Below are 15,477 nucleotides of genomic sequence, written 5' to 3'. Positions count from 1 at the left end.
ATGATGCACTTGGCTAAAAAGGGCGTATGCGTTTTTTCCTGAATATATTCAGGAAAAAACGCATACGCCCTTTTGGGCCAACCAAGCAAGCTTGCAAAGGAAATCTGCACTACAATGAAGTCTCACTGCCCCCCGGTCAAAAGGGCCATCTGAAAAAAGTATAAAATCCAGAAAGGCAGGACAGGCCATGGAGAACTGGGAGCCTTGTTATGCTGATGGGCGGGATGTAAATTGCCAACAGCCACTCTGGAGAAGTTTATGGTGTTTCCTGAAACATCTACAAAACAAAGCAACAGAGCCTAGGGCACTTCCACTTATGGTGGTATAGCTTAGGGAAATTAAAATCAAAAAGACACAGCCACCGCAAAGTTTGGGACGGCTCTGTTTACAAGAACCTCGTTTGTGGTACAAGTTCAATATCACAGAAAGCGAAAAATGGATAAAGAATTTGTGGTACTTACATACAATGCAATATCACTCAGCAATGAAATGTATATCATCAGGCCCGTAGCAGCATAATGAGTGGATTCAGGTACGATGATTCTAAGTGAAATAAGTCATACAGAAAAAGAAACATCATAAGATATCACTAATACACGGAATGTAAACTTGGGTACACAGGAACTGAATTACAAAACAGAACAGGGTCTCAAATGTAGAAAACCAACTTATGCTTGCTTAAGGGCAAAGGTGAGTTGGGGTGCTGCATAAAACCAGAGATTGAAATTAGCACAGATACAGTTCCATAAGCCAAATATGTAATAGACAAGAGCTACTCCTTGCTCAACGAAGTGGACTCTACACCCCATATTAAACGCCTAAGAATATACCTGACTAGTAAGAATCTTAAAACCTATGGATTTATATGTCTCTGAAAGAGAATGAAGCGTGTGTACAGTGCATTAGCGCAGCAGTGATAGGATTGGTGAGGTTCGGTGAGCCAATGCAGACCCTTTGAAGTCATATTGCATGGTACCCATGCCAAGGGTCTCAACTCTCCAGGTTTAAGGGATTCTTCCTTCAGCTAAAACATGCATGTGGAACCCAGAGTATGATCCACCGTGTGATCGGGAAACGTGTTCAAATGTGTCTCAGGTTTCGTCCCCTGGTACTCGGGTGCAACATTCCAGACGCTTTACTAACACTCTCCCCACTTGGAGAGTCAGTGCCTTTAACCTCCTGTTTGGCCCAGTTTGCAAATTCTTTGAAAGTTGAACAGGAATAGGGAGAACCAATGAGAGACTAGCTGGAGGTGTCTGGACGGGCAAATTTAACTCTCATTTCCCACCAGGAAGAGGAATTAACCAAAGGCTCAGCGTGCCATGCCGGAACCACACTAGGGCCTGAAGCAATCCTGCGGTGTTGCGGCCAGCTCACAAGAAAGCGAGTTAAAGAAAGGAGCTTAGGGGCACTGTAATTCACAAACCTGCAGAGTTATAAATGACAGCTATCGTCCAAAAATATATTGAAGTAAGGCTGCCAAGAGGACTTGAAAGCGGGGCAGAATTGCAGGAAACCGATTTCAGGAGGTAGACTGGAATTGCATGTAAAGCATAGGAAAAGAGGCAGAACGTCCACAATGATGCACTTGGCCAAAAAGGGCGTATGCGTTTTTTCCTGAATATATTCAGGAAAAAACGCATACGCCCTTTTTGGCAAACCAAGCAAGCTTGCAATGGAAATCCGAACTACTATGAAGTGTCACTTCCCCCCAGTTTAAAGAGCCATCTGAAAAAAGTGGAAAATGCAGAAAGGCAAGACAGGCCATGGGGATAAAGGAACCTTGTTATGCTGATGGGCGGGATGTAAATTGCCAACAGCCACTCTGGAGAAGTGTATGGTGTTTCCTGATACATCTGAAAAACAAAGCAACAGAGTCTAGGGCATTTCCACTTATGGTCCTATAGCTTAGGGAAATTAAAATCAAAAAGACACAGCCACCCCAAAATTTATGACGGCTCTGTTTACAGGAACCTCTTCTATGGTACAAGTTAAGTATCCCAGAGAGCAAATAATTGATAAAGAAGTTGCGGTACTTAACGTACAACAGAATACCACTCAGCAATGAAATCTGTGTCACCAGGCCTGTACCCGCATAATGAGTGGATTGAGGCACGATGATTCTAAGTGAAATAAGTCACACAGATAAGGAAACATCATAAGGTATCACTAATACATGGAATGTAAACTTGGCTACACATGAACTGAATTACAAAACAGAACAGGGTCTCAAGTTTAGAAAACCAACTTATGCTTGCTTAAGGGGAAAGGTGAGTTGGGGTGCTGCATAAAACCAGAGTTTGAAATTAGCAGAGATACCGTTCCATAAGCCAAATATGTAATAGACAAGACCTACCCCTTGCTCAACGAAATGGACTCAACAATGAGGTATCACCTCACACCTGTTAGAATGGGCATCATCTGAAAATCTACAAACAACAATTGCTGGAAAGGGTGTGGGGAAAAGGAAGCCTCTTCCACTATTGTTGGGAATATAAATTGATACAGTCACTATGGAGAACAATATGGAGTCTTAAGAAACTAATAATAGAATTACCATATGATACAGCAATCCCAGTACTGGACATATACACAGACAAAACCATAAATCAAAAAGAGACATTCACCGCAATGTTCATTGCATCACTATTTACAATATCGAGGTAATGGAAGCAACCTAAATGCCCACAGACAGACGAATGCATAAAGATGTGGTACATATATAAAATGGAATATTACTAAGCCATGAAAGGAATGAAATTGGGTCATTTGTAGAGACGTCGATGGATCTAGAGACTGTCATACAGAGTGAAGTAAGTCAGAAAGAGAAAAACAAATCTTGTATATTCATGCATATATGTGGAACCTAGAAAAACTGTACAGATTAACCGTTTTGCAAGGCATAAATAGAGCAACAGATGTAGACAACAATCGTATGGACAACAAGGGGGGAAAGCTCTTGGGGGGGTGGTGGTGGGAGGAGCTGAGAGATTGGGATTGGCATGTAAACATTTATATGTATAAAATAGATAACCAATAAGAACCTGCTGTATAAAAATATAAAATTCAAAATTAAAAAGAAATAAAATTTAAAAAATAAAACAGAAAAAACAATTATTCCCTTCACATACATGTATTTATATGAATAAATTATTTCCATGCTTATATCTGTAAATACAAAAAAGAGGAATAAAATCTACCTTGAACCAAAAACGAAAAAGAGAAAAAAAAAAAAACAGAACCCACCAGTTACTCAGAGGAAAACCGTATCAGGGCACTTGCTCCAGTTGTAAACAATTCTGAAGTTGGTCAGTGGTGGGGAATCGTCTCCCATTCAGCCAGCAGCCCCCACACAAGCGTACTCATTGCAAAGCTGGGGCACTGTGCCGAGGCATCTGTGAGTGAACGTGAGCTGAGCCCCAGGCCAGTTGCTGTTGAACTGTTCCCACCCTTCCCAGGTAAAACACCTGAATATATACAAGGACTTGAAAGCCTAGAGGAAGGGCCATGGAGCCACACGAGTGACAGCATGCCAGCTGACTTGGTGCCTGCAGGCCAGCCAGGATGGTCCTGTCCCTGGGTGCTCTTCTGGAAGATTTCCATTTCCCTGCCTGAGATACCCGTCCTGTCCCTGCCCCCACTGCTTTTTTCCTTCCTCACCTCTGCCCAGGGAGAAATTCCAGCAGCAGGTATGGGTGACACATCCTCTTCTTTAGCAGGTGGCAGCCTGGCAACTGCTGCAGAAAGTCCAGCAGAGCCCCACTCACACTGGGCCACCCACAAAGCCGTGGCCTCTCACTCCCTCCCACCAGCCCAGCCCCGAGACTGCTGACAGGGCAGAGAAAATGGCGTCAGGCACAGCTGCAGGGGCTCTTGCTGCCTGGAGTGGTATTTATATTGATCTCAACCCAGGCACACCTGGGGAGGGCTGGCCGGCATTGTAAGGCTGCCCAGGTCAGCCAATCATCACCCCTCAGGGGCTCACAGTTGCAGAAAATGGAACTTGCTGAACCGGCCAGGTCCAAGGAACAGGTGTGGGCTCCTGAGAGTCAGGATAGACAAGGGGCTGCAGCTTTGGCTTCTTTTCTAATCATTTTATCTGGCCCATGAGTGGGAGACAACTTCAAGAAAACCCTCTCCTAATGAGAGGAACCCAGGAGTCAGGGAGAGGAGGGGTGGGTGGTGGTTGGAGACAGAGGCTTGGTGCCCCGGGTGCAGTGGAAGTCTCTGGAAGACCAGGTGGAGGGAGGCCACACAGAGTGATGCCCAGGGTCACAGACCTGTCGGAGCTGCTGTTTGTTAGTTCAAGTCCTGCTCTGAGGTGCTCTGTGTCAGCTCTGAGCGACAGGTGAGATGGGGGTGCTCTTCAATGAGGGCTATGTGCACAGTTCCTGTGTGCCCAGCCCTGCCACGGTACCTGCAAGGGTAGCTCTGTATCCTGGGAGAGGCCTGACCATGAGAGCCCCGTGGGCTGGGTTGGGGGTGGGGTACCTGCCCAGGAGAGCTCCATATCCTGGGATTGGCCTGACCACGAGAGCCCCATGGGCTGCTGGGGACCTGGTAAAGGATGTCAGGACAGTCAGTGAAGCCACCGAGGATATACCTCCAGTTGCTCCATTTCCTACACCCTGCTGGTCATTCTACCAACCACCAGGACATGGTATTCTGTATTAGTCTTCAATGATGCCTTCTTTTGTATTCCATTAGTCCCAGAGTCACAAGAAATTTTGGCTTGTGAGTGGCAGGACTCAACATACAACTAAAACAATACTTCCGGGCCGTCTTGCCCCAAGGGTTCAAAAATTCCCACACCATCTTTGGGGAAAGCTTAGCTAAAGACCGAAAAGTTCTACCTCTAGAAAAGGAAACCCTCCTTCAATATGCAGACGACATTCTGATCGCCAGCCCTACTAAGGAGGCCTCTGAACTACCAAGCCAATAAAGGATAGAAGTTGTCCAAGAAAAAGCTCAAATATCACAGACTGCGGTGACCTGCCTGGGCTTCATTCTCACAGAAGGTCGGAGAAGCCCATCCCAGGAAAGGGAAGAAACCATTTGCAGCCTTACCCCTTTCTAAAACTAGAAGACAGCTTAGGGGTTCCTGGGGAGGCCAGGGTTTGCTGCTTCTGGATCCCTAACTACAGTCTACTAGCTGGGCCTCTATATGAAACACTGAAAGGAAAAGATGATGATCCTTTTGAACAGAATCCAGAAGTGGCCTTTCAAGAATGGAAAGAGCAGTCAATTCAGACCCTTGCCCTGGAACTCCCTAATTGAGCTAAACCCTTTGACCTTTCCATTCCCGGTGAAAGGTGAGTCGCCATTGGAGAATTAGTGCAAAAACTGGGACCACTTGAAATGGAACAACGCAAGAATGCCATCCAGGTAGGATAAAATAGAGTCACCAAGGGGCTTGGCCCACTGCCACATCTGGCCAAGATACTGGCGGTATCTAAAAACCTGGAAATCAGCAGCCCAAAAGGCCACCTCCCTCCTAAGGGAAAAGGACCCCACGTGGTGATCCTAATCACCAACCATGCCCTGAAGTTGCAGGGTTCGCTCCGTGGGCACACCGACCTCGAGTGAGGAGGCCCTCCAACTCCAACATCCAGAGAGATAACCGGGGGCAACAGGGCACCATGACGACTCGTGTGAACATCACTTGACCTGGAGTTTCTCTCATAAAACAACAATAGTGTGTCCCGAAGGAGTAGACTACTGCTTGCAGGACTTACTGCACCCGGAGGGGAGCTAATAGTCTTGGCGGGGGAAACGTATATCACACTGTCACCATAGAAAAGCCTACAGACACCGTGATGATGGTGGCCAATAAGACCGGCTGGACTCCTGTTTACTTCAAAAGGCTGTTGACTCAGTGGCCATCATGGTCCTTGATCACCACTGACCCTGGACTGTCTGGGAGTTGAGCGGGCAGGGCTCTGACACCTGGTGCTGTTTTTACGTTAATTCAGGGGCCTAATTGAAGAAAGAGCAGACTACTGGTCAGAGCATCTAGGCTGGCAGAAACGGTCAGCCTAAGGTGGCCGAACAAATGTGGGGCGGGGTGAAACCGGCCCCCACAGCGTCTCTGCACATCTCTTTCCTGAACCCTTAAAGGTCATTAGAATCTATAACACTTCCAATGCTGGTGCTCAGGCGGACGAGCAGGGAGGCAGGGGTCCTGGGGCCAATCAACGTCACCTGGAGGCTGCTGGGGAGAAGTTCTGACCCTCATCCCCTGGTATGAGGGCTCCCAACTCAGCACTCAGCAGTTACAGAAGAAGGGTCTGCACCCTCAGCACTCCAAGAATGAGGAACGGGACAAAAGGCAGAGGAGGGGTTTGTCCCCAGCAAAGCCCATTAAAAATCCCTGGGAGATAAAAATAGAATCTGGGCAATAAAGTCAAGTCTGACCTTTTTTATCCTTTGTGCTTTGTCTAATTTCACGTGCTCCTAGGGTCCCGCATGCAGAGGTTCCACACCCGGCACTTCAGACCAGATTTCCTAGTGCAGAATGGCTGGGTCGACACCTCAGCTCCTGGGGCCCAGTGCAGACTCTAAGATATAGAGCCTGAGCTGCAGCCAACCCGGCCCTTGAGTGCTCCGCCCCCTCCCTCCCACTGACTCTGACAGGATCTCTACACAGCAGCCCAGCCCACAGCCCACGGGGTAGTGCATGCTCTCACCTCTCCATTCTCTGATCAAAATATAAAGTTTCCTTTGCTTGTGAACCAAACTCAGTCTCGATCTGTTGGCCCCAATGACACTGGGCAGGGGGACACTTGTTGGGGTCCACTCTGGAGGATCAGTAACAGAAATTGAGACTATTGTAACTTCAATGAACAGATGTGTGAGCCAAACTGTAGTTAACATAGAACAGTTTATAAGGCTCGGGTAAAATAAGATGTTTCTAACACTTCCATTTGATATTTCCATCACTTTATTATAAGCAAGTTCAGTGAAAAGGTTTGTCTTATTTGTCAGGTCAATATTAGAGAAATGAAGTGATTTCTTTCCAAGGATGTACATCTAATAATCTTGGTTAAAGCTTCAATCTTGTTTTAAATGCTTTTCCATTGAAAATGATACCTCTCTTTCAGCTCCCCCATTTCTGAGAAGTATAAAATCTTATAATTTATTATTACCAAAGGGGAAAGTTGGGAGGAGGGATAAATTAACAGTTTGGAATTAACACATACACACTGCTATGTATAAAATAGATCATCAACAAGGAACCACTGTGTAGCACAGGGAACTACACTCAATATTTTGCAATAACCTATAAGGGGAAATAATCGGAAAAAGAATAGATATTTTTATTGACATCATCTATCAATGACAGTTAAAGTGTAACCTAAGGGAAGCCAGTGGTGAGTGCTTCTGACCCTGAAGACTTCAATCATCTAAAGTTTGGACTCTGCCTACTTCCCAAGGCCCTTAATGAACATATGTGTAGCCGTAGCTTAAAAAATTCCCCAGTTTGGGTTTCGGGGAGACACTGATTTTGAAAAAGCCCTGGTGTTCTCCTTACATGAATGGGACTCTTCCTACTGCTAAAACATGTCTGTCACACACAGAGGATGGTATACCGTCTGATCAGGAAGAGTTTGGAAAAGGCATCTCATCTCCTCATCTCCTGGTGCTCGGGTTCACCCCTCCAGCGTCTTTACTAACAGTCTCCCCACTTGGAGATGTCAGCACTGTCAACATCCTGTTGCATACAGTTTGGAATTTGTCCAGAGGATGAAGCGGAAGGATGAGGAACAATGAGAGACAAGTCCTAGGTGTTCAGACAGGCACATGTCACTCTAATTTCCAATCAGGAAGACGAATTGACCAAAGGCTAGGGTTGCCCATGGAAACAGTATAGGGCTTGAGGAAATCCCACTGCTTTGTGGCCAGTTCCCATAAACACAAGTTGAACAATGGAACTCAGGGGCAGTAAAATTCACGAAACTGCAGAGTTGAAAATATCTATCACTGAAAAATGTCTTGAGGAAAGTCAGAGAAAAGGATTGGTAAGCAAGGGAGAATGGCAGGAAAGGGATTTGAGGAGGTAGAAAGGACTCGCCATTAAGCACAAGAAAAGGGGCTGAACATTGCCAACATTGCAGTTGGCCAAAAAGGCTGTATGCGTTTTTTTCTGTATATATTCAAGAAAAGGGCATACACTTTTTTAGCCAACCAAACAGGTGGGCACTGGAAATCAATACTACAAAAGATATCACTTCGCATCAGTCAGAAGAGCCATCCTCATAAAGTGTAAACACCAGAAATGCAGGACAGGGCAAGGAGAAGAGGGAGCCCTGTGAGGCTTATAGTGGAAATGTATATTGCCAATGGCCATTCTGGAGAAGTGTATTGTGTTTACTAAAGCATCTAAAAAATGAGCTACAGAGCATAGGGCACTTGCACTCATGGGCGTATGTCTTGGGAAAAACAAAAATCGAGAGGACACAGGCACCCCAATGTTTACTGCCTCTCTGTTTAAAAGATTCTCGACTAGGATATAACTTAAATGTCTCTGGAGGGAAAAAATGGATAGAGATGTGGTACTTATGTAGAGTGGAATATTACTCAGCCTGGAAATCAATGAAATATGGCCAGTTGTAACAACTCCGGAGGAGTTACGTATGATCATTCTAAGTGACATAATTCAAAAAGAAAAAGACACATATCATAAGATATCACTTAAAGGTGGAATCCAAAATGGCTACACATGAAATAAATTACAAAACAAAAACATAGTCAAATATGTAGACAACACGCGTAAGGCTGCTAAACGGGAAAGGTGGGGAGGGGTGAGGCATCATCCAGGAGGTTGAAATTAGCAAAGATACCATTCCAAATACCAAACTGATAATCAACAAGGCCTACACGGTAGCTAAAAGAACTGCACTCAGCACACTCAAGTCACTGGAAAAGAATATATATGACTGGTAAGAATCTGAAAAAGAATTTATTGATGTCTCTCTGTATGTGAATCAAGTGGATGTACAGCAGCAAGAAACAGAGCTTTGAAAATCAGCTGTAACCAATATAGTAATAAATTGAAAAAAATAAACGACAAAGAGACAGAGAAAACCTCTTACAACTTTTCCTCAGGGACGGTGATGCAACATGGATTGAACACATCTAGACCCACAGCAGGATGAGACATAAGGCTGGAAACTGTTTACGCTAAGAGAAATATGAGGTTGGGTGAGGAAATGCACACCCTTTAAAGTAATACTACCTGGTACCCATTCAATGGGTCCCAAATCTGCAGGTTCAAGGGATCTTCCTACAGCGAAAACATGCATGGAAAACCCAGAGGACTGTACACCATGTGATCGGGAGATGTGTCTAAAATGCACCTCATTTATCCTCTCCTGGTGCTCCTGTTCATCATTCCAGCCACGTTACTTAGAATCTCCCCACTTAGAGAATCAGCACATTTAAACTTCTGTTTCACACATTTTGCAAATTGTGAGGAGGATGAACGGGAAGAGGGGGAACCAATGAGAGAATAGTTGTAGGGGTTTGGACGGGCACATGTCACTCTAATTTCCCATTAAGAATAAGAATTAAAAAAAGGCTCAGCCCGCCTCGCCGGAGCCAAAATAGGGCCTGAAGCAATCCTGCGGCTTTGAGGCCAGCTCACAAAAGAGCAACTTAAAAAATGGAGCTCAGGGTCACTGCAATTCACAAACCTGCAGAGTTATAAATGAAAACTAACGTCCCAAAATATGTTGAGGTAAGGCAAAGAAGAGGATCTGAATGCAAGACAGAATTGCAAGAAACAGATTTCAAGAGATAGATTGGACTCGTCTTTAAAGCACATGAAAAGCGGCAGAATTTCGACAATGATGCAGTTGGCCCAAAAGGGAGTATGCGTTTTTTCCTGAATATATCCAGGAAAAAACGCATACGCACTTTATGGGCAACCAAGCAAGCAAGCAATGCAAATGTGCACAACAAAGAAGTCTCATTTCCCACCGGTCAAAAGGGCCATCCGAAAAAATTGTAAAAACCAGAAATGCAGGACAGGCCATGGAGAACAGGGAGCCTTTATACGCTGATGGACAGTGTGTGAACTGCCGAGAGCCACTCTGGAGAAGTGTATGGTGGTTCCTAAATCATCTAAAAAACAGAGCTACAGAGCATAGGGCACTTCCAATCACGGAAGTATATCTAGGGAAGTCTAAAAATCAACAAGACACAAGCACACCACAGTTTAGGGCTACTCTGTTTACAAGAACCTCAACTTCAGTACACCTTAAATATCCCAGGAAAGAGAACAATGGATAAAGAAAATGTGGTACTTATGTACAATGGAATATCTCTTCACCATGAAATCAATGTAATAAGGCTAGTAGAAGGATAAAGAGTGGATTTAGGTCCGATAATACTACTTGAAATAAGTCAAACAGAAAAAGAAACATATCATAAGATATCACTTATAGAGGGAGGATAAATATGGCTGCACAAAAAATGAATTACAAAACAGAACAGTGTCTCACATTTAGAAAACACACTTATGTCAGCTTAAGGGGAAAGGAGAGGTGGGGTGATGCATAAAACCAGAGTTTGAAATTAGCACAGATACCGTTCAATAAACCAAATAGGTATTAGACAAGATCTACACCTTGCTCAATGAACTGGCCTCAACACACCCTATACACCGCAGAGAAATATATCTGAGTAATAAGAATCTTAAAACCCATGTATTGATATATCTCCATAAGGGAATCAAGTGTGTGCAGAGCGGCCAAACACAGCAGTGAAAATGAGCTAAACCCCATTATAGAAATAAATTTTAAAACCAAAACGCAGAAACAATGAAAGAGAGAAAAATTCTTACAAAATTCGCTCAGGGGCTGTGATGCAACCTGGAATGACCACATATAAACCCACAGCTGGATAAGACATAAGGCTGGACACTTGGGGCTGAGAGGATTGGTGAGCTTTGGTGAGCAACTGCCGAAAGTTTAATGCAATACTTCATGCTACTCATTCCAAGGGTCCCAACACTCCAGGTTGAAGGGAATCTTCCTACAGCTAAACCATGCATGGGAAATCCAGCGGATGGTATACCATATGATCGGGAAAGGTTTCTAAAACGCACCTCATTTTCCTCTCCTGGGGCTCCGGATCAACATTCCAGCCACTTTACTAACAACATCTCCACATGGAGAGTCAATGCCTTTACGTTCCGGTATCGCACAGTCTGCAGTTAGTGCGGAGGATGAATGGGAATAGGGGGAACCAGTGAGAAAATAGCTGTAGCGGTTTCAATGGGAACATGTCACTCTAATTCACATCAGGAAGAAGAATTAACCAAAGGCAGAGCAAGGCGACCCAGAAGAAGAATAGGGCCTGAAGAAATCCTGTGGATATGAGGCAAGATCACAAAAATAAGAGCTGAAAAATGCAGCTAAGGGCCACGGCAATTCAAAAACCTGCAGAGTTAAAAAGGCCAACAATTTTCAAAAAGTATATTGAGGTAAGGCTATGAAGAGGCACTGACAGCAAGGCAGAATTGCAGGAAACCGATTTCAGGAGGTAGACTGGAATTGCATTGAAAACATATGAAAACACTCAGAACGTCGACAATGATGCACTTGGCCAAAAAGGGCGTATGCGTTTTTTCCTGAATATATTCAGGAAAAAACGCATACGCCCTTTTTGGCCAACCAAGCAAGCTTGCAAAGGAAATCTGCACTACAATGAAGTCTCACTTCCTCCCTGTCAAAAGGAGCATCTGAAAAAAGTGTAAAATCCAGAAAGGCAGGACAGGCCATGGAGAACTGGGAGCCTTGTTATGCTGATGGGCGGGATGTAAATTGCCAACAGCCACTCTGGAGAAGTGTATGGTGTTTCCTGAAACATCTAAAAAACAAAGCAACAGAGCCTAGGGCACTTCCACTTATGGTCCTATAGCTTAGGGAAATTAAAATCAAAAAGACACAGCCACCCCAAAGTTTGGGACGGCTCTGTTTACAAGAACCTCGTTTATGGTACAAGTTCAATATTGCAGAAAGCGAAAAATGGATAAAGAAGTTGTGGTACTTATGTACAATGCAATATCACTCAGCAATGAAATCTATGTCATCAGGCCCGTAGCAGCATAATGAGTAGATTCAGGTACCATGATTCTAAGTGAAAAAAATCACACAGAAAAAGAAACATCATAAGATATCACTACTACACGGAATGTAAACTTAGCTACAAAGGAACTGAATTACAAAACAGAACAGGGTCTCAAATGTAGAAAACCAACTTATGCTTGCTTAAGGGGAAAGGTGAGTTGGGGTGCTGCATAAAACCAGAGATTGAAATTAGCACAGATACCGTTCCATAAGCCAAATATGTAATAGACAAGAGCTACTCCTTGCTCAACGAAGTGGACTCTACACCCCATATTAAACGCCTATGAATATACCTGACTAGTAAGAATCTTAAAACCTATGGATTTCTATGTCTCCGAAAGAGAATAAGGCGTGTGTACAGCGGCATAAACGTAGCAGTGATAGGATTGGTGAGGTTCTGTGAGCCAATGCAGACCCTTTGAAGTCATATTGCATGGTACCCATTCCATGGGTCTCAACTCTCCAGGTTTAAGGGATTCTTCCTTCAGCTAAAACATGCATGTGGAACCCAGAGTATGATCCACCGTGTGATCGGGAAACGTGTTCAAATGTGTCTCAGGTTTTGTCCCCTGGTACTCGGGTGCAATATTCCAGACGCTTTACTAACACTCTCGCACTTGGAGAGTCAGTGCCTTTAACCTCCTGTTTGGCCCAGTTTGCAATATTTGCGGAAGATGAACAGGAATAGGGAGAACCAGTGAGAGACTAGCTGGAGGTGTCTGGACGGGCAAATATAACTCTCATTTCCCACCAGGAAGAGGAATTAACCAAAGGCTCAGCGTGCCATGCCGGAACCACACTAGGGCCTGAAGCAATCCTGCGGTGTTGCGGCCAGCTCACAAGAAAGCGAGTTGAAGAAAGGAGCTCAGGGGCACTGTAATTCACAAACCTGCAGAGTTATAAATGACAGCTATCGTCCAAAAATATATTGAAGTAAGGCTGCCAAGAGGACTTGAAAGCGGGGCAGAATTGCAGGAAACCGATTTCAGGAGGTAGACTGGAATTGCATGTAAAGCATAGGAAAAGAGGCAGAACGTCCACAATGATGCACTTGGCCAAAAAGGGCGTATGCGTTTTTTCCTGAATATATTCAGGAAAAAACGCATACGCCCTTTTTGGCCAACCAAGCAAGCTTGCAAAGGAAATCTGCACTACAATGAAGTCTCACTGCCCCCCAGTCAAAAGGGCCATCTGAAAAAAGTGTAAAATCCAGAAAGGCAGGACAGGCCATGGAGAACTGGGAGCCTTGTTATGCTGATGGGCGGGATGTAAATTGCCAACAGCCACTCTGGAGAAGTGTATGGTGTTTCCTGAAACATCTAAAAAACAAAGCAACAGAGCCTAGGGCACTTCCACTTATGGTCGTATAGCTTAGGGAAATTAAAATCAAAAAAACTCAGCCACCCCAAAGTTTGGGACGGCTCTGTTTACAAGAACCTCGTTTACGGTACAAGTTCAATATCACAGAAAGCGAAAAATGGATAAAGAAGTTGTGGTACTTACGTACAATGCAATATCACTCAGCAATGAAATCTATGTCATCAGGCCCATAGCAGCATAATGAGTGGATTCAGGTACGATGATTCTAAGTGAGATAAGTCACACAGAAAAAGAAACATCATAAGATATCACTAATACACGGAATGTAAACTTGGCTACACAGGAACTGAATTACAAAACAGAACAAGGTCTCAAATGTAGAAAACCAACTTATGCTTGCTTAAGGGGAAAGGTGAGTTGGGGTGCTGCATAAAACCAGAGATTGAAATTAGCACAGATACCGTTCCATAAGCCAAATATGTAATAGACAAGAGCTACTCCTTGCTCAACGAAGAGGACTCAACACCCCATATTAAACGTCTAAGAATATACCTGACTAAGAAGAATCTTAAAACCTATGGATTTATATGTCTCCGAAAGAGAATCAAGGGTGTGTACAGTGGCATAAGCGCAGCAGTGATAGGATTGGTGAGGTTCGGTGAGCCAATGGAGAACCTTTGAAGTCATATTGCATGGTACCCATTCCATGGGTCTCAACTCTCCAGGTTTAAGGGATTCTTCCTTCAGCTAAAACATGCATGTGGAACCCAGAGTATGATCCACCATGTGATTGGGAAACGTGTTCAAATGTGTCTCAGGTTTTGTCCCCTGGTACTCGGGTGCAACATTCCAGACGCTTTACTAACACTCTCCTCACTTGGAGAGTCAGTGCCTTTAACCTCCTGTTTGGCCCAGTTTGCAATATTTGCGGAAGATGAACAGGAATAGGGAGAACCAGTGAGAGACTAGCTGGAGGTGTCTGGACGGGCAAATATAACTCTCATTTCCCACCAGGAAGAGGAATTAACCAAAGGCTCAGCGTGCCATGCCGGAACCACACTAGGGCCTGAAGCAATCCTGCGGTGTTGCGGCCAGCTCACAAGAAAGCGAGTTGAAGAAAGGAGCTCAGGGGCACTGTAATTCACAAACCTGCAGAGTTATAAATGACAGCTATCGTCCAAAAATATATTGAAGTAAGGCTGCCAAGAGGACTTGAAAGCGGGGCAGAATTGCAGGAAACCGATTTCAGGAGGTAGACTGGAATTGCATGTAAAGCATAGGAAAAGAGGCAGAACGTCCACAATGATGCACTTGGCCAAAAAGGGCGTATGCGTTTTTTCCTGAATATATTCAGGAAAAAACACATACGCCCTTTTTGGCCAACCAAGCAAGCTTGCAAAGGAAATCTGCACTACCATGAAGTCTCACTGCCCCCCGGTCAAAAGGGCCATCTGAAAAATGTGTAAAATCCAGAAAGGCAGGACAGGCCATGGAGAACTGGGAGCCTTGTTATGCTGATGGGCGGGATGTAAATTGCCAACAGCCACTCTGGAGAAGTGTATGGTGTTTCCTGAAACATCTAAAAAACAAAGCAACAGAGCCTAGGGCACTTCCACTTATGGTCCTATAGCTTAGGGAAATTAAAATCAAAAAGACACAGCCACCCCAAAGTTTGGGACGGCTCTGTTTACAAGAACCTCATTTACAGTACAAATTCAATATCACAGAAGGTGAAAAATGGATAAAGAATTTGTGGTACTTACGTACAATGCAATATCACTCAGCAATGACATCTATATCATCAGGCCCGTAGCAGCATAATGAGTGGATTCAGGTACGATGATTCTAAGTGAGATAAGTCACACAGAAAAAGAAACATCATAAGATATCACTACTACACGGAATGTAAACTTGGCTACACAGAAACTGAATTACAAAACAGAACACGGTCTCAAATGTAGAAAACCAACTTATGCTTGCTTAAGGGGAAAGGTGAGTTGGGGTTCTGCATAAAACCAGAGATTGA

The 15,477-nt window shown here is 44.3% G+C and overlaps 1 long non-coding RNA gene across 1 annotated transcript in view; it reads right to left on the bottom strand.

Moving 5' to 3' along the window:
• The window catches only part of LOC137203711 (uncharacterized), a 789,055-nt gene extending 773,778 nt beyond the window's left edge, over positions 1-15,277 (bottom strand). The window contains exon 1 of the long non-coding RNA XR_010933264.1: positions 15,211-15,277. This is a non-coding gene — a long non-coding RNA (uncharacterized lncRNA). The remainder of the gene's footprint in view (positions 1-15,210) is intronic.
• Between the last annotated feature and the right edge of the window lie 200 nt (positions 15,278-15,477).

The sequence above is a fragment of the Pseudorca crassidens genome, chromosome 1 (genome assembly GCF_039906515.1).
Source record: "Pseudorca crassidens isolate mPseCra1 chromosome 1, mPseCra1.hap1, whole genome shotgun sequence".
NCBI classification, from domain to species: Eukaryota; Metazoa; Chordata; class Mammalia; order Artiodactyla; family Delphinidae; genus Pseudorca; species Pseudorca crassidens.
Note: the sequence above shows the minus strand (reverse complement) of the source record. Positions and strands in the feature narration are given on the sequence as shown.